The sequence below is a fragment of the Chrysemys picta genome, chromosome 5 (genome assembly GCF_011386835.1).
Source record: "Chrysemys picta bellii isolate R12L10 chromosome 5, ASM1138683v2, whole genome shotgun sequence".
NCBI classification, from domain to species: Eukaryota; Metazoa; Chordata; order Testudines; family Emydidae; genus Chrysemys; species Chrysemys picta.
This window is the reverse complement of record NC_088795.1, coordinates 30,314,080-30,333,134: the sequence shown is the minus strand read 5'-3', so window position 1 is coordinate 30,333,134 and position 19,055 is coordinate 30,314,080. Positions and strand designations below refer to the sequence as shown.

At 42.5% G+C, this 19,055-nt stretch overlaps 1 long non-coding RNA gene across 1 annotated transcript; it reads right to left on the bottom strand.

The window, feature by feature from the left end:
- Positions 1-496: 496 nt before the first annotated feature.
- Positions 497-18,424, bottom strand: LOC135983579 (uncharacterized). The gene is made up of 2 exons (XR_010601277.1): positions 18,029-18,424; positions 497-1,720 (listed from the first exon to the last, which is right to left on the bottom strand). It is a non-coding gene; the product is annotated as an uncharacterized LOC135983579 (long non-coding RNA).
- Between the last annotated feature and the right edge of the window lie 631 nt (positions 18,425-19,055).

Sequence of the window (19,055 nt, the reverse complement as noted above, 5' to 3'; positions counted from 1 at the left end):
TTACCTATTTTCTCTGTGCATATATTCAGTAATGCTTAACATTAGCAACAAAAATATCAGGTGCTCTGATGGCTTATTTACTCCTGCTTCAGAGCCAATACAGTTTTAAGGACCTGAGCCGGATTCTTTCTACATCATGTAAAATCAACAGAATTCTTGACTAAGTTCTTCTTGCAGGTCACGTTGTGGAAACTAAAGCTTACATTTGTTTTAAGTTTCAAATTATTTCAAATAATTTGCTTGGAACCTTGTTTTGAGAGGAACAAGATTGCACTGAAACAAATAAAATAAAATATATGAGAGGCTGGTGCTAACAGAGAATTTGGTCTAATCATAACAGTCAAATGAAAATTCCATCCATTGCTACATAAAGGTTCAGCACCTTGGAAGAAATGGATAGATGAAAGATGAACAGCATACATCTTTCTAGCTTTCAAGGGAACTGAGGCTTTGAAGCAAGAATTTGGCCTCCAAAAATTCCAAATTTGGCAATACCAACAAAATAAACATTTATTAGTCAAACAGTTTTGTACCATTGCAACAGCAGCTCTGAAATCTCCAGACTTGCTAAAATATGCATGAAAAATTGAGCAGCATGCCAGACCTGCTTCATCAATATAAACTTGTTTAATGAAGGCCACCAGAAAAAAATACCACGATGCTTCAGAGTGAAGAATTATCAGGATTTGTCTTGATCACACAACAATGGAACAAAATTTGACATAAAATAAGAAAAGCTCCAGTAGCCTTCTATCTAATCCATCACCTGCATTAGACTCCAACCCATATATCCAAAACAAGCACGAAGTGTATAGGAAACTGTGGAGTGGCCTCTGCTTATCACCTACATTGAGTATGCAGCTTGCAAAATTTAGGTACTTTTGGAAACAGAGAGACACTTAAGACTTTATATTAGACTTTTCTTTTGTTGTTTATTATTGGAGCTATGTTACAGTCCCCTGGTTGAGTCACCAGTCTACTTTATGGGACCCAACCTTTGGATCCCACAGGCTTCCAAGTCTGTTAGGTCTGGGCAGCTTCCAGACACTGTCTCTACCTCTGGCCTCTTACACATAATGCCAGGGTGCAGACTCCCTGTCTGGCACACCCTCAAGTCTCCCTAGTAGCTAATGCAGACTCTCCCTAGAGATCTGTCATATGGGCATTATGGTGTACAGTATAGTTTAACTCTTTAGGGACCACGTGACAGTTAAAGCAAGGTGTACACAGGCTTTGCAAACAAATGTCTTACACACACTTTACTTGATGTCATAAGAGATTTACAGGGCTATAGAAAAATAACAGACATTTTGGACACAATTCCCTCCCTCAGAGTCCTCACCACTGTTTGGGGTCTTTGCAATTTGGTCAGTGTCGGTCAGGCGTCCAGTTCCCTCTAGCCCTCCACTGCTCCTGCTCAGTCTTCTGGTTCTGGTGATTATTGTCAGAGAGACTGTCTGTTTTTAAAATCAGTATCTGGCCCTTCTTCCTGTTTCTCTTCTCACTCCAAGTTTTCCATTCTCCCCACCCTCAAGCATGGTTGCTGTCAGACAGTCTTTAAAAGTCATGGCTCAGTCTGTCATCCCCATGGAACTGCTCAGCCTGTTGTGCCCATGGTACCATCTGGGTAAAGCTATTCAATTGTTGAAGCCCCTTGATAGCCCTGGTGAGGAGTCACAGACTTCTGTCTTCTGCTATAGAAGGGAAGTTTTAATCCACACTGTAATCAAACAAAATTAATAAAATCAAATGGCATTCATAAGTGTACACAGACAGATATCCTAAACTGTCCAATTAGATCAGAGTTGAATCATGTGACTACATTTTTCCCCCTCACAAAGATGGGTTTTTCCAACAAACTGCCATTACCAGTAAACAAACTTGTAGTGAAGTGACAGTCTGGGTTGTCAGTGGGCAGTGAAACTGGGTGAGAGCAGAGCCCTAATTGCTTAAACCATGATAGCACCTAATGTATTATGGGTCAGATTCTGCTCCCTACCCCAACTTTTGCTGACTAGCACCTACTCTGCAAACAGCCCCATTTATTTTAACAGAACTACTCATGATGGAGTGTGGCATTACTGTTAAGCATTACATAGTTAGCATTAATAACAATAAAATTATTAATACAAAAAATTCAAAGTACATTCACAGATTTTAATTTCAGAAGGGACCACCATAATCAGCCAGTCTGACTTCCTGTGTAACATAGGCCATAGAATTTCATCCAGCAAAGTAGGTGTCATCCATGCATTTAGAACAGCCCATTCTGATTACTGTCTTGCTTTTCCTCCTGCCTTAATTCCAGCCTGGTTTTAGCAGCCAAAAATGTCATGAAACCCTGGAGTAGGAGATTACTGAGCCATATCATTTGAAAGTTGGAACTACAAGGTATATGTAGCATTGGCCTCAAATCTAACAGTTTCCAAGAAAGCAACCACCAAAGTCAGATCAGAAACACAGTGGGAGGAAAATGCAAAGATGATAATCAGAATTATGTGTTTTTAAGTTCTGACACCTCATGAAACAGTAGTGCTAGAAAATATGATACTGCAGTGATGAGCACCATAGAAAATCTAATGAGGGAATTAATAAGTCTTCTCTTCAGAGCAGGGTTTGAATTGTATGCAGTAAATAAGACATAGTGTATCATTGAAAAATGAGGATAAAACAAAAATTGAATAACTGTTCATTCACGGATCACCATTCATCTGGTGCACTGAATGAGGCAGGATCCTGTGGAAAAAATACTGTAGAATCATAGAATTATAGAATCATAGAATATTAGGGTTGGAAGAGACCTCAGGAGGTCATCTAGTCCAATCCCCTGCTCAAAGCAGGACCAACACCAACTAAATCATCCCAGCCAAGGCTTTGTCAGGCCGGGCCTTAAAAACCTCTAAGGATGGAGATTCCACCACCTCCCTCGGTAACCCATTCCAGTGCTTCACCACCCTCCTAGTGAAATAGTGTTTCCTAATATCCAACCTAGCCGTCCCGCACTGCAACTTGAGACCATTGCTCTTTATTCTGTCATCTCCCACCACTGAGAACAGCCGAGCTCCATCCTCTCTGGAACCACCCCTTCAGGTAGTTGAAGGCTGCTATCAAATTGCCCCCCCACACTCTTTTCTTCTGCAGACTAAATAAGCCCAGTTCCCTCAGCCTCTCCTCGTAAGTCATGGGCTCCAGCCCCCTAATCATTTTCGTTGCCCTCCACTGGACTCTCTCTAATTTGTTCACATCCCTTCTGTGGGTGGGGGGTGGGGGGACCAAAACTAGATGCAATACTCCAGGTGTGGCCTCACCAGTGCCGAATAGAGGGGAATAATCACTTCCCTCGATCTGCTGGCAATGCTCCTACTAATACAGCCCAATATGCGTTGGCCTTCTTGGCAAAGAGGGCACACTGCTGACTCATATCCAGCTTCTCATCCACTGTAATCCAACCCCAGGTCCTTTTCTGCAGAATTGCTTCTTAGCCAGACTGTCCCCAGTCTGGTAGCAGTGCCTGGGATTCTTCCTTCCTAAGTGCAGGACTCTGCACTAGTCCGTGTTGAACCTCATCAGAAATCTTTTGGCCTAATCCTCCAATTTGTCTAGGTCACTCTGAACCCTATCCCTACCCTCCAGCATATCTACCTCTCCCCGCAGCTTAGTATCATCTGCGAACTTGCTGAGGATGCAATTAATCCCATCATCCAGATAATTAATAAAGATGTTGAACAAAACCAGCCCCAGGACCAACTCCTGGAGCACTCCGCTTGATACCGGCTGCCAAATAGACATCAAGCCATTGATCACTACCCATTGAGCCCGACAATTTAGCCTTCTATCCACCAACTAGTCCCTTCATCCAATCCATACTTTTTTAACTTGCTGGCAAGAATACTGTGGGAGACCATATCAAAAGCTTTGCTAAAGTCAAGAAGGCAATTAGGTTGGTCAGGAATGACTTGCCCTTGGTGAATCCATGTTGACTGTTCCGGATCACCTTCCTCTCCTCCAAGTGCTTCAAAATGGATTCCTTGAGCTCCATGATTTTGCCAGGGACTGAAGTGAGGCTGACCGGTCTGTAGTTGCCCGAGTTCTCTTTCTTCCCTTTTTAAAATATGGGCACTATATTTGCCTTTTTCCAGTTGTCTGGGACCTCCCCCGATCGCCATGAATTTTCAGAGATAATAGCCAATGGCTCTGCAATCACATCAGCCAACTCCCTCAGCACCCTTGGATGCATTAGATCTGGACCCATGGACTTGTGCACGTCCAGCTTTTCTAAATAGTCCTTAACCTGTTCTTTCACCACTGAGGGCTGCTCACCTCCTCCCCATACTGTGCTGCCCGGTGCAGCAGTCTGGGAGCTGACCTTGTCTGTGAAGACCGAGGCAAAAAAAGCATTGAGTACTTCAGCTTTTTCCACATCATCTGTCACTATGTTGCCTCCCCCATTCAGTAAGGGACCCACACTTTCCCTGACCTTCTTGTTGCTAACATACCTTGTCAAGGCTGCTTCCCCACTCTGAACTTTAGGGTACAAATGTGGGGGCCTGCATGAAAACTTCTAAGCTTAACTACCAGCTTAGATCTGGTCCGCTGCCACCGTTCCCAAGTGGATTCCCTTCCCTGGGAAGCCTTGAGAAATTCTTCACCAATTCCCTGGTGAATACAGATCCAAACCCCTTGGATCTTAAAACAAGGAGAAAGTAACCATCCCCCCTCCTTCCTTCCACCAACTCCTGGTGGATCAAGATCCAAACCCCTTGGATCTAAAAACAAGGAAAAAAATCAATCAGGTTCTTTAAAAGAAGACTTTTAATTAAAGAAAAAAGGTAAAAATCATCTCTGTAAAATCAGTATGGAAAATAACTTTACAGGGTAATCAAACTTAAAGAGCTCAGAGGACCCCCCTCTAGCCTCAGGTTCAAAGTAAAGCAAACAGAGATAAACACTCTAGTAAAAGGTACATTTACAAGTTGAGAAAACAAAGATTAAAAACTAACACGCCTTGCCTGGCTGTTTACTTACAAGTTTGAAATAGGAGAGACTTGTTCAGAAAGATTTGGAGAACCTGAATTGATGTCTGGTCCCTCTCAGTCCCAAGAGCGAACGAACTCCGAAACAAAGAGCACAAACAAAAGCCTTCCCCCCTCTCCCCCAAGATTTGAAAGTATCTTGTCTCCTTATGGGTCCTTTGGGTCAGATGCCGGCCAGGTTACCTGAGCTTCTTAACCCTTTACAGGTACAAGGATTTTGGAGTCTCTGGCCAGGAGGGATTTTATAGTACTGTACACAGGACAGCTGTTACCCTTCCCTTTATAGTTATGACATACCTGTAGAAACCCTTCTTGTTACCCTTCACGTCCCTTGCTAGCTGCAACTCCAATTGTGCTTTCGCCTTCCTGATTACACCCCTGCATGCTCTAGCAATATTTTTATACTCCTCCCTAGTCATCTGTCCAAATTTCCACTTCTTGTAAGCTTCCTTTTTGAGTTTAAGCCCACCGAAGATTTCACTGTTAAGCCAAGCTGGTCGCTTGCCATATTTGCTCTTCTTTCTGCACTTTGGGATGGTTTGTTCCTGTGCCCTCAATAAGGCTTCTTTAAAATACAGCCAGCTTTCCTGGACTCCTTGCCCCCTCATATTAGCTTCCCAGGGGATCCTGCCCATCAGTTCCCTAAGGGAGTCAAAGTCTGCTTTTCTGAAGTCCAGGGTCCACATTTTGCTACTCTCCTTTCTTCCTTTTGTCAGGATCCTAAACTCAACCATCTCATGGTCACATGGTATGTGAATATGTAATTAAAGACGAATATAATGCAGATGCATAAGGGGCTCGAATTAAGGTTGTACAGGCAACCTTAATTCTGGCATTTCCTAACTTTGGAGTGCTTGACTTTGCAAACTTAATGTTCTTTTAATGTATTTGTGCATATGCGTGTGTAATTGAATATATAATTTAACACCTCATCTTTATTTATTTAAAATGCCTATCTAATCTGCTAGCATCTATACAAATTTTTAAAAACACAATGTAAGGATAAATATCCTCAAAACAAAGGACTGCGCCACCCATCCGGCTTCACAGCAAAGTCAGCTAAATAATACTATAAGCCCTTATAACTGTGGATATTCCACCATAAATAATACCCCGTGATGAACCACAGCAATTCCCTCAATCCTGAGTGAATAGATGAGCTTTGAAGCTGCCCTAAAGGGTGACAAGTCCACGCTTTGTCAGTTCAAGGGGGAATCTAGTTCCTGAGGTGAAGATCCACGATGGAAAATATTTTCGTTTCCAGCCTTGTTGTCCTATCAGCACAAAAAAAATGTTACTCTTTTTTCTTAGTTCTAACTATCCTTGCCTCCTCCTCTTATTCATGGAATGAAAGATTAGCTATGCTAGGAGTATAATAACCATCGCATGAGCTTGCACAATCATTTTCTGTCTTGCCTCTTAACTGCAAAACTACTGCCATCTAGTGTTTCATTGCAAAAATATCCAACTCCAAGAAATACTAGCATGCAGGTAGTAGTTATAGTTGATCTTAATCTGCTGGCTGTCAACTCATTACATGTTATTACTGACAAGTTCCACAGTACACTTAGGATCCTGCCTGAAATAGGAGATGCACCTCTCTTTGGAGAAGGAAGAAATTGACAGAGACATATCTAGTCAGCTCTTATTGCCCAAGCATTAGTGCTACTTACTATGGTGATGGATGTCTTACAGTATAAATATCTAAGATACACAGAGTCCCTAATAAACTCCTATTCCCTCCTCCCCACATTATGCAAAGAATTGCATTAATGTAATATTATGGCAGATATCAGAAATACACAAAATTCAGAATTATGGGTCTCACAGCAATCATAGCATGGCCACACTGCTCATTAGTGCCCAGATTGTGAGATGCCCTTACTGAGCCAGGCAGGGGTGTTCCAGGAGATGCCACCCAGGGAGCAGGATGCTAAAAAGGGGGCAAGAGGGGTGAGCAAGAGGTGAGGGCTAATCTAATAGATTAGATAAAATAGAAATCCTCCAGCTGTGAGTAGTGAAGGCAATAGTCTCAGCTGAATGCCTTACTGATGCCTTTTTTCCCTGCTGTGCCTTCTGTCAGTTGGCGTCATGTGTCCATGGAGCCTACCCTCACCCCACGTCATTGGACCACATTATTTTTGGGAAGCCACCAGGTAACAATTCAAAGGAAAAGAAAACATCAAAACCCACTGTGGGAATATAGGCCCACATTCGATCTGGGGGAACTATGGATTTAAACTGAGTTGGGATATAATAGGCCCCAAGCATGTAACCAAAAAGAATGAGCTCACGAGAAAGAAAGGTTGTGTTAAACTTGTAGTGACCTGTCAAAATACCAGTGTTATCTTATTTAAGGTTTGGGCTGAAGTAATAGAAATAAAACACAGTTAACTGGGTACCAGATGCAATAAATAATTGGCCATACAAGAAACTGCTTCATCTGACCTTCGCTAAGGTTCAATAATTGGTAATAACATCATCTGTTTGTTAAAGGGTATACAAAAGTAAACTCTTAAAGGATTCATTTCTAATACCTCCCTGACCATGTTGGAGCTGACCAATATGGATCTATATGGTTTAGCCCATTTGTATCTTGATCAAATGCTTATAAATGTTTTGTTACTGTTTGGATGTAGTAAATTGCTTATTTTCAAGGTATGTTTAGAACAATTGAATAAATACCATTCAGCCTTTGGATTCAATAAAGGAATTTATGGTTAAATTAGTGTCTTGGTAATACCCTGCATAAATAACAACAATTCCAACATCCATATTATTAAAACATTTTGCTTCCTTCTTTCAGCCCACCCTTAGCAGTGATGTGTTCATTGATGCTGCTCTTTGTATCTTTACACACAAGCCCATAAACAAAATTTTCAAAAGTGATTTTGGCCCTTAGAAATCTAAGTGCCACTGATTTTCAGTGAGACTTAGAGCAAAATGTTCAAAAGGACCTAAATGCCTTCGGAGTCTAAGTCCCATTTTCAAAAGAGACTTACGTGCTTAGGAGTCTTAAGTCTCACCATAAGTCTCATATCAGACTAAGTTTCTGTGAACTCAATCAAATAGTCTTTTGACATCTGTTCAAGCTGAGACTCTAGTTATGTGCCCATTTTTCAGATTCTTAAGCTGTGAAATTGGTATTTTGAGTGCTATTTTGAGGGCTGTTGAAATTGGAAACTATTTTTTGTTGTTTATGGATTATAGTATCTGCTGTGATAGCTGTTTTAAGAGCTAGTTATTTGTCAGAAAATAATGTTTTCTTTCAAGTGATAAAAATATGTTCAATGTCTTAAGTAGACTTGACTTATTCCTGTTAGTTTTATGGTCTTAAACTAGAGTTTTGTACTTGTGGAAATGAATTTCTGCTGGGTTCAGAGAGTAAACACTTGAATCAGACAGGTTTCAGAGTGGTAGCCTTGTTAGTCTGTATCAGCAAAAACAACAAGGAGTCCTTGTGGCACCTTAGAGACCAACACATTTGTTTGGGCATAAGCTTTTGTGGGCTAAAACCCATTTGATCAGATGCATGGAGAGGAAAATACATTAGCAGGTATATATACATAGTACATGAAAATATGGGAGTATTTCCCCCAGTAGGGGGAAATTAGTAATTTCTAATTATTTGAAATTTCTAATTTCAAAAACTAATTTCCCACTACTAATTTCCCCCCTACTGTTACTCACATCTTCTTGTCAACTATTTGAAATGGGCCACCCTCATTACCACTACAAAAGTGATTTTTCCTCCCTTGGTATTCTACTGTTGAGAATAATCTATTTTAATTGAATTGTCTCATTAGCACTGACCCCCCTGCCCACTTGGTAAGGCAACTCTCATCTTTTCATGTACTGTGTATATATACCTGCTACTGTATTTTCCACTCCGTGCATCTGATGAAGTGGGTTTTACCCATGGAAGTTTATGCCCAAATAAATTTGTTAGTTTCTAAGTGCCACAAGGACTCCTCATTGTTTTTGAATCAGACATTACCTTCCAATCCTAGATTCCACAAAGCTCCTATACTCACTGGGAGTTAGGGATGTGTACGCGATGGAAGGTCACACCACATGCTGTCTTCTCCTCCCTGTGCAGCAAAATAATTGTTTTCTAACATAGAACCTGAATAAAGATCCAACTAAAAAAGGAGGAGATCTTGTGGTTAATGCAGTGGACTGGAACTCAAAGACAGCTTAGCTACAATTCCCAGCTCCCCTGCAGACTTCCTATGAGGCCTTGGGAAAATCACTTCATCTCTCAGTGCTACAATTTCCCCATGTGTAAAATGGGGATAATTATACTTCCTTTCTCTTATACTTTGTTTGGTTTATTTAGATTTCTCTTACTTGTCTATTTACTTTATAAGATCTTTTGGTTAGGAACTGTCTGTTGTTACATGCTTGTAGATTGGGCTGCACAATAGGACCCTGACCTCAGTTGAGATCTCTAGGAACTAAGGTAATACACATAACAATAAAAAGAGAAGTGTTCAAAAACAAAATCTGTAGGAGTAGCAATAGTAAAAAGAACTACTACCCTTCCAGCAATCAGGAGGAAACACACTTGGGGCTCTTTGTATCCAGAGACTTGGTCAACATAGTCTCCTGAAGGTACTCTAGTTACTTCTGAGATAGTGGGAAAAACTTATGCTGAGAAGAAAATGTTTGGGTTGAGAGGTAGATACTTTAATATTTATAGAGGGCAAAGGTGGCTTTGTGTTATCTCCAGCAAAATTATTGTAGCATCTAACTTACCTACCAATGACAGCTTGCTGTCTAATAGAGCTGTGTGGGAACCAGAATTTCTTCCTTCATGGGAAATTCCACAATTCAGAAGTTTCGTCTCACTTAAAATTGGAACAAAACCAAAGAATTTTTAAATGAATTGAAATTAAAGAAAACATTGATTGTTTAATAAAAGAGTAACATTTGAAAGTCATTTCAAACAAAAAAAAAATTAGAATGTTCCAAAAGCATTGAAACAGAATGTTTTTACACTTTTTTGTTCCAAAATGAGATTTTGTCTATATTGACTCATTCCTGTGGAACATTTCAGTGCCAACAAAATGGTATTTTGCAATAGAAAATTGTTCAGTTGGAAAATTTTTCATCAGCTCTATTGTTAATGTTGTATCCAGCTGCTGGAACCTTTGCGACTCAATCCAGAGAATTCCAGGGTCCTCACATTTCTTACAGTGGGTTTCACATGTCTTCCAAAAACCTTGTTCTCTACAAACATGAATCCAGATCCTTAGCCTGCCAGATTGAGTCATTGCAAGCTGGGGCGGCTCCAGGCACCAGCGCAGCAAGCGCGTGCCTGGGGTGGGAAGCTGCGGGAGGCGGCCTGCCGGTTGCTGTGAGGGTGGCCGTCAGGCTGCCTTTGGTGGCATGCCTGCGGGAGGTCCGCCAGTCCCGCGGCTTCGGCGGTAATTCGGTGGCGGGGCCGCTGAAGGCGCAGCACCGGCGGACCCGCAGGCATGCTGCCGAATCCGCGTGGCCAGCGGACCGCCCGCAGGTGCGCCGCCGAAGCCGCCTGACTGCCGTGCTTGGGGTGGCAAAAACCATAGAGCTGCCCTTGATTGCAAGGCACAGATCCAGTGACTGGCTTCAGTAGCTGTCACTCATGGGGAGGGTAGCAGTTGCAGGTACAAGTGGGCAATCTCAGGTAGGTTACATTCCCTTTTAGAATGTTAGGGTTTTCTTTGGCTGGCAATTTGAATGACAATTCTGGGAGCCAAAGGAAACAATTAAGCAGATCTCTCATTTTTAATGTTTAAATTAGCAAATTTATTATATTTATCTCATTTCTTGAGGACATATCAAGATTTGTTTGTGTACTTGTATTATCTTTGTTGCAGTATGTGAATATTCTCACTGAATGCATGCTGCTAAAGAACATATTTGTTCAGCTGTTAGAGTTTTGCCTTCACATATAATGTATGTTCATGAACCAAAATACACATTCCATCTGCTGTCCGTAAGATGCTGAATAATTTCACTTTAAATAAAAAAAAATGCTTAGCATTCAAAGATATTGTCCAGGAGAGGGAAAATAAAACAAAACCAAAGTTAGACAAAGAGAATCCAGAGGAAAGTATTAATGATAGGTTTTCAAATATAATTTCTTTAAAACTTCATCAGACAGTGACTGATAACAAGAAAATTAGAGTGCTTAATTGAGACTGCTTGTATACTAGTAGAGTATTTCAATAACCTAATAATAAGCACATTCACACTAATTTAATAATGCATTTTCCTAAAGTGCTTAACATCCACCCTGTTATTCTCTGTCATCCTATTTTTTGTGATGAGGTAATTAAGCCACAAGTTTTAAGACCAGAATTGTAATTATTATTTTATCTTCAATTATTATTTCCATTGTGAATTCTTCATGGATGAAGAAAGGTCTCTCCCTTAGCTGGAGAATTGCATAATGACTGATGTGACATAATCTAGCCTTTTTCATATCATAGATTATTATTTTTTTAACAATACAGTGTTCTTTCCTGGCAATGTTTTATTTTAAAAACAAAATCTGCTTCAACCTTATTTTCTTTCTGAATGATACAAATTAGAACAATTTCTCAAAGATAAACTGGCTCTATTACCAGCCCCAAAGGCCATTAGTTGTGTGTGGCACTGGGGAGGAGACATTGTCTTTCAAAACTCTGACACCCAGTAAGAGGAAACCCTTATTCTTAGCAATCTCAGATTCTGGAGCTATGGAATGAATGACACAAACATTTCCTCTCCCACTCTTTATCTGCTCTGTTTAAATTGCAAGCTCTGGGGGACTGTCTTTCACTTCATGTTTGTACAATGCCTCACAGTGGAGTCCCAACTTCAGTTGGTGCCTTTAGGGTCTACCAAAATGCAAATAATAATAAAAGCATCCAATACATGTCTACTATTCTGGTAGTTTATTTATCATCATATGCACATTCTGGCCAATCGGCCTGACACCGTGCAAAGCGTCCATCCAACACAATTTGCGGTTCCAGTTCCGAGCCTCTTAAGAATGTAAGAATGTGTGTATGTATTATATGCTGTGGATTTCTGCAGGCAAACCATCACAGCTGCTGCTGTCATCTTCGTTGCCACTAACACCACATGCTCTCTTCTTATTCTGCCTGATCTTAACCTTTCTTTTAATACAAGTAACATTATGGTCTGGGGGCTTCTTTTATGGGAGAGTAGAAGACTGGTTAGTAATACTTGCCCACTTAACATTGGCATTATCATGACTTGTCCAGGTAGGACTTAGTTACACCTCCCCAGCTTAGGTGAACTAGATAGGGAAGGAGGGAATAAGGAGCCCTTTCTCCCACAAAGTGCACCCACACTGAAAGTAGCTATAATTTAATTCCAGAATTCCACTGTGCTTGCAGCTGTACCAATGTAGCTGCGCCACTGTAGCGCTGCTAGTGCAGACGCTCTATGCTGATGCGAGCGAGCTCTCCCATCGGCATAATTACTCCATCTCCCCAAGCAGTGGGAGCTATGTCAGCGGGAGAACGTCTCCCACCGACATAGCGCTGTCCACACCGGCACTTAGGTCAGTGTAACTTACGTCTCTCACACATCCCTGAATGAGTTAATTTATACCGAAGTAAGTGCTAGTGTGAACAAGCCCTGGAAGAGACAGGGGCTCGGCCATGGCCCTGCTGCTGGCTATCTATCTAAGCATTAATCCTGTGCTCATCTCCATGGTTCATTAGCCCCCCGCATACCAGATAGTGCCACATGTCTGTGCTAGGTTCAGCTCTTTAAAGGGAAACCAAGAGCATCTTTCAATATCCCTATGTTCCCCACAAGGTATAATGGCATTGTGCTTTACCCAGGCAACCTGAGACAGATCCTCAGCTGGTGGACAGAGCTCCAACAAAGTTACACTGATTTACACCAGCTGAGGATGTGCCCCACCGACTCCAGGCACCTGCTCCCCTGTATCAAAGACAATAAAACTCATTAGGCTGGGGATGATCAGATCAGTTTCTGTTCCTTGAAGAACGATTCAGCACTGAAAAATGTTTAGAAGATTGTTTTAATTGTTTCAAGCTTGTGAGTTCATAGCTGGAAAGTCCATGGATTTCCTCCAGGTTTAAACTGTAAGAGGTAATTAGCTGGATAAATCTAGCACAGACTTGGCAGGAAATAGCTTCAGACAGAATCATGTAAAATATTTATTTCTTCATGTAGGAAACTCCTAAGGTGTGGAATCAAAAGATATATACTTTAACTGACTTACAGAAGAGACACCACTGGGTAAAGGCAACACGTAGCAATCTATTTATACTTAACAGTGTGCCAGGAGGTACCACCTGATGGATAAACAGTGACACCCCACCCCCATCCCAAAATTAGTTTATTTAAAGCCAAAGGTGCCACACGCTAATAGCAGAAAGCCACACTAGGGGGTGTGCTAGTATGCTACTGATGCACTTCTTGAGCAACCCCAAGCACAAAGCCAAAGACTAAGGTGTGGCACAGTTCAGGGCAACTGCATCTGCATTTCCCCTCCGTGGTTCAGCCACTCTTGGCTTTCAGCTCCCCAGCTGTTGCCTCTCTTTGGTGCAGACCATTCTCCCTTCTGACTGGGATATTTCCAGGCTGGACTGGTCTCTTGCCTTTAGTATCATTCCCAGCACAGATGTGTTGCCCTATGACTCCTGCTTGCTTTCTCTTCAGAGACGACTAGCAATGTAACGGCTACAGATATAAGTTACCACCCAGCTCTTTCTAAACAAGCCTGCTTTATTTTCAGGGTGAAAACATTACAGAGGAAACATACTGAAAACAATAAAAACCCCACACTCATGCTAATAAGCGTACCAGAGTTCAGCCCAACGCTCACATGGCTCTGGCAAGTGCAGTCTTTTAATACTCCACCTTAGGGGCATCCTTCTGTGACAGGTTCATCAGAGCTTCGGCTCAGAACAAGCACACTCATAATATGTTCAGTTTCCTTTTTATACAGTTCAGGGGTCTTTGAACTGGAGTTTCCAGAAGCAGTTAGTTAGTATACAAAGGGTCTCTCTTCCTTATCTTCAAAAGATTGGCTTCAGAAGGGGAGAATTTGCATTCCCCTCACTTCAAGGTATTTCCCGAGGAAATCCACTTCACACACATTGTTCCAAAAAGATCTTTGAACTTCCAGAAATTGCATTAATCTTGTTTTTCTACTAAAGACATTCCATATAATCTCACAATAGGACAAACTTTACTGAATTAAATTAAATTGAATTAGGATTAACACCTTTGGAGCTCATTGTATTACAAATGCAAATCTTTGTCTTAATTCCATAAAGTTTGTTCAGGATATTACAGGATATTGTCAACCTGTCTCATCTAACCTGTCACAAGGCATTTGCAATAGCCTATTGATATACACCTTGGTGTAGCTTATTGCTATCAGGGGCACTGGAACAATTTGTATAGTGGGGGTGCTGAGAGCCATTTAACCAAACTGTAAACCCTAGATATAATGGTAACCACTTCAAGCCAGGTAGTATGGCAGCACTCCCAGAATGTCTAGTTCCAGCACCTATGATCTACACACAAACACTACATCAAAGAGACCAGGATCAGGAGGTCACGTGGGATGACGTGGGTAAATGTTTACCAGTGTGAATAAGGGTTTTGCATTCTAGTCTGTATTATTTATAAGTGATGTAATGATTAATGATGGGTGTAATGATCAAGTGATACAAAGTACTTACATTGGAAGCTCTTTGGGGGTAGGGACTTACTTTTTGTTGTGTGTTTGCACAGCACTAGCACAATGCGGTCCTAGTCTTTGTCTAGGACTTCTAGTTATTCATATTGAAGCAGTGCCTAAGAAGAAAAAGAAGGCTGCAACGAACGTACGAGGCGGCAGCTCTCTAAAATGGGAAAGGCTGGTTGAGGGTGTGTCTACACAGCACTCAGAGGTCTGACTGCAGCACCTGTAGACATACTTCCCAAGCTCGCTTTGATCTAGCTCGTTCAGTAACAACACGCACTAGCTGGAGTACATAACCAGGGTGCCCGGTTGGGGATGTACAGCCTGTGCTGCCACAGCGTCACTGCTATTGTTATTCAAACAAGCTAGATCAAAGCTAGCTCAAAAGGCATGTCTACGGGTGCTGCAATCACACCTCTGAGTGCGGTGCAGATGTACAACGACATTCCATGCAAGGTGCATGTTGTGGCAAAAGTAGGAATGTTTTAAAATGCATCTTTTAACAGTCATTACTATGCTGGTGTAAGGCAGGGTATTTTTTCCAGGATTAATGACTAGATAAGCCAGATCCTGATCACTGGGAAGTGCTCTTCACCCTTTTATCTTGAGCTTCACAGAGTATCCCAAGTATATTTGCAAGCATATTTCTGAGAAATACAAGTGACAAAGTGGTTGAGAGCTACAGATCCATTAATAGTGTGACATCACTATCCTTATGTAACCTAAATATTTGCTGCAAACTTTATCAAGATGGCACAAAAAGGTTTTACAGCTGGTTTTTAACGTCAGTTAAAGAAATGTGTTTCCTTCTTCCAACACAGATCTTCTTGCAGAAATCCAAGCTAATTGCAAAATCCAAATCAAGAACCAAAGGTAATTCCCTCTGCTCTTTAGTGACTTTCTAAAATAATATTGATCAAAAAGAGAAGTAGATCTTGTGGAAGCAATAGAAGGAAATTCACACACTGCTGCTGGTATAGTTAGAAGAATTCATGCTGCAGAATTGTCAATACAGCATTTTTTATGAGTGCTATATTCAAAAGGGAAATAATGAAAAAAATCCCCCAAACCATATAGAAATCATAGCTCCCAAGAGGCAGCTGAAAAGGTAGTCACACATTTACAAGCGTGAAACAAAGACAGAGGTTGTGCCAGGTGGAATGATAACACTGGGGACACAAAGCTTCTTTTTCACCTTCTCTGCAAAAAAGGCCATTTCCCTAAATCTCAAAGCTCTTGAATAGATCCTGGTTGTGGGCTGCAAATTACTGTTTGCTCATGTGCCATGTATATAGTCTATACAGCTCCAGTGGCATGAGATTGCAAATACAATGAACAGGATAGGGATAAACAGTGTGTGTTGATTAGAAGGAGCACAGCTGGCAGCATTGGACTGCACTAGCATGCTTAAAACACCACCCACAGCCTTAAAGGTGCTTTTCCAAAAGTTATTTAAATCCTCGCAGACAGAGAAATAAGATACGTATTGCTGTATGCTGGCAAGGAAGTTAAGAGTGTTCAGATTTTGCATGCTTCCTATAGGTCAATGAAACTTTTAAAGTTAAAACTTGGTCATCCAAGAGGTCTGTATGCAGTAAGAGCCATTCAGAATCAATAGATATTCACCCAAGAAACTTCCCACTCTAAACATGCCTGTTGGAGAGAATCTGTTCTAAGGCCCCAATTCAGCAAAGCACTTCAGTGCTTTACTTACTAGTGATGACCTAATGAATGCTTAATGTAAAGCACATTTTTAGTTGCTTTGCTGAATCAACACCAAAACATTACAGTAACTTTAATGACAATCAAAACTATTATTTAATAAATAAACCAAAACCAAGTACACAGTGTGTACTTTCATTCATATGAACTAAAGGACCAAAAATGCAATCAAATAATTAACCCTTTTAAAGTCCACTACAGTCTGCAACATATATTCACTTAAAAGTATGTGAGCAACAATAACTGTTGCATTACAGTAGTCACTATTAGCCAGCCAAAATTTACTGTAGCCTGTGACAAAACTGCAGAAAGAACCAAGTTTGTGCATAGATGCAATGTGTGCACTGTAGTTGTCTCTGGCTCTAATGGTTTACAAAGGTAGGAAGTTTCTAACATGGCCTTTTCAGATCTCCCAACCTGGGGCATGTATGTAGGGAAGACTGGTTTAGCCTAAAAATAGGACTTTATGGCTATACGATATGAGTGTAATAAAAGTTCATTGTTTTATTTTGGAAACCCAAATGTAAGCTAGCATTGTCACTAACAGAAGAAGAAAGGATGAAATGAGATGTCAGAGATAGGTTGAGTGGTCAGCCCTAGTTAGGCTGCATTTACTAAGGGTATGTCTACATTACCCGCCGGATCGGTGGGCAGTGATCGATCCATGCGATAAATCGACCCCCCGAGCCCTCTCCCGTCGACTCCTGTACTCCAGCACCGTGAGGCAGAGTCAACGGGGGAGTGGCAGCAGTCGACTCACTGTAGTGAAGACACCACGGTAAGTCGATCTAAGTACGTCGACTTCAGCTACATTATTCACGTAGCTGAAGTTGCGTAACTTAGATCGACACCCCTACCCCTTGTGTAGACCAGGGCTAAGGGATGGAAAGAAATGTGGGTAGTTCAAACTGGAAGGAATGATCTGTCATCATCTCCTTGGATTTTTCAAACCAAAGAGGAGTGGAAGAAGTGTAAGGAATGAGCAAGAGTGGAAACTCCACATGCCAATTGCAAACAAGGTATTTTTTGAGCATTGCCCAGGGTTTGGATTTGTTCCAATTTCCTTTGGTAAACATCTGTGCAATTTCACAATGTTATTGCAAGATTATATATGCAAAACTAGAAGTTACTTGCGTAGGTGCCTCTTCCCAAACAAAAGCCGGTTGTGACGGTCCACGCTCCTCTGGTCAGGGCAGCGTGGACTATCAGTCACAGTCCATAAAGCAGCCCTTCAGCGCAGGGCAGCGCGGCCTAGCGGCCAGAGTCTATAACGCCCCCTTGGGTGCAGGGCAGCGCAGCCTAGCAGCCAGAGTCTATAGCGCCCCCTTGGGTGCAGGGCAGCGTGGCCTAACGGCCAGAGTCTATAGTGTTGGGGTGTAGCTGCCCTGGTAGGGGGCCCGGGCCCACCCGACTCCACCGGGCCCCGACCCAGGGCCCTAACAGTGGCGTAGCTGCTTGCCACTGACTCAGCGGGGGGTCCTGCCGAAACACGCTGAGTTTCCCTGGGTGGGAGGTACCACACCGACACCCTTCCTGGGTCACTTCCTACCTGAATCTGTGATGAGGTTTCCCATGAGACGTTGATTCCCCTGTGCTCGGCAGGTCCAGTCGTCTCCAGGATATCCTCCAGTCGCCGGGGTGCAGGCGGGCCATGGATGGCTGCGATTCCCGGCGTATTCAGAGGCTGTGGCTGGCCCTCCGCAGGAGCTTCTCTGGCAGGTCCTTCCCCTGCAGCCTCCAACCCAGAATGAGCCAGTCTCCCTCCCTTTATACTGCTAGAGCACTTGGAGCATGCCCAGTCTTTCCAGGGAGGCGGGACTTCCGCTGTCAACACCTGGGGCTTAACCCTGTCTGGGTTAGTGCGGGGTAAGCCGACCCTGTAACACACCCCCTCCTTAAGAAGGACCACCCCCGGGGATCCATCTCGCCATCCGCCTCTCCTGGTCTAGAAAAGAAATCCGTGTTAGCGTGAGCCTTACCCGGACGATGAAACATACGGAAGTCATATGGTTGGAGTGACAGGTACATGATTCGGGGGGGTTGCGTCTTACATGTTGTTTATCCACCTGAGGGGGGCATGATCAGTGATCAATTTGAAGGGGTTCCCCAGTAAATAATAGCGCAGGGCGTTGATAGCCCATTTCACGGCCAGGGCCTCTTTCTCTATCATTGAGTAGTGTTGTTCTTGAGGAAATAATTTGCAACTCAGGTACAGTACTGGGTGTTCCTCCCCCTCCCATTCTTGGGAGAGCACGGCCCGTTAGCCTACCTCTGAAGCGTCCGTTTGGAGTATGAACTCCTTTGTAAAATCGGGGTGCCGCAGGACCAGTTCCTGCATGAGCCGTTCTTTCAGGATCCCGAAGGCCTTGCCACACGGATCTGACCACTGTACCTATCGCGGCTGAGAATTCTTCGTCAAGTCTGACGGGGGGCAGCTATGGATGCAAAGTCTGGTAGAAAGCGGCGATAGTACCCGGCCAGTCCCAAAAACTGGCGCACCTGCTTCTTTGTTTTGGGTGTGGGTGTATCCATAAGGGCTTGCACCTTATTGATTTGGGGGCGCAATTTCCCTCCCC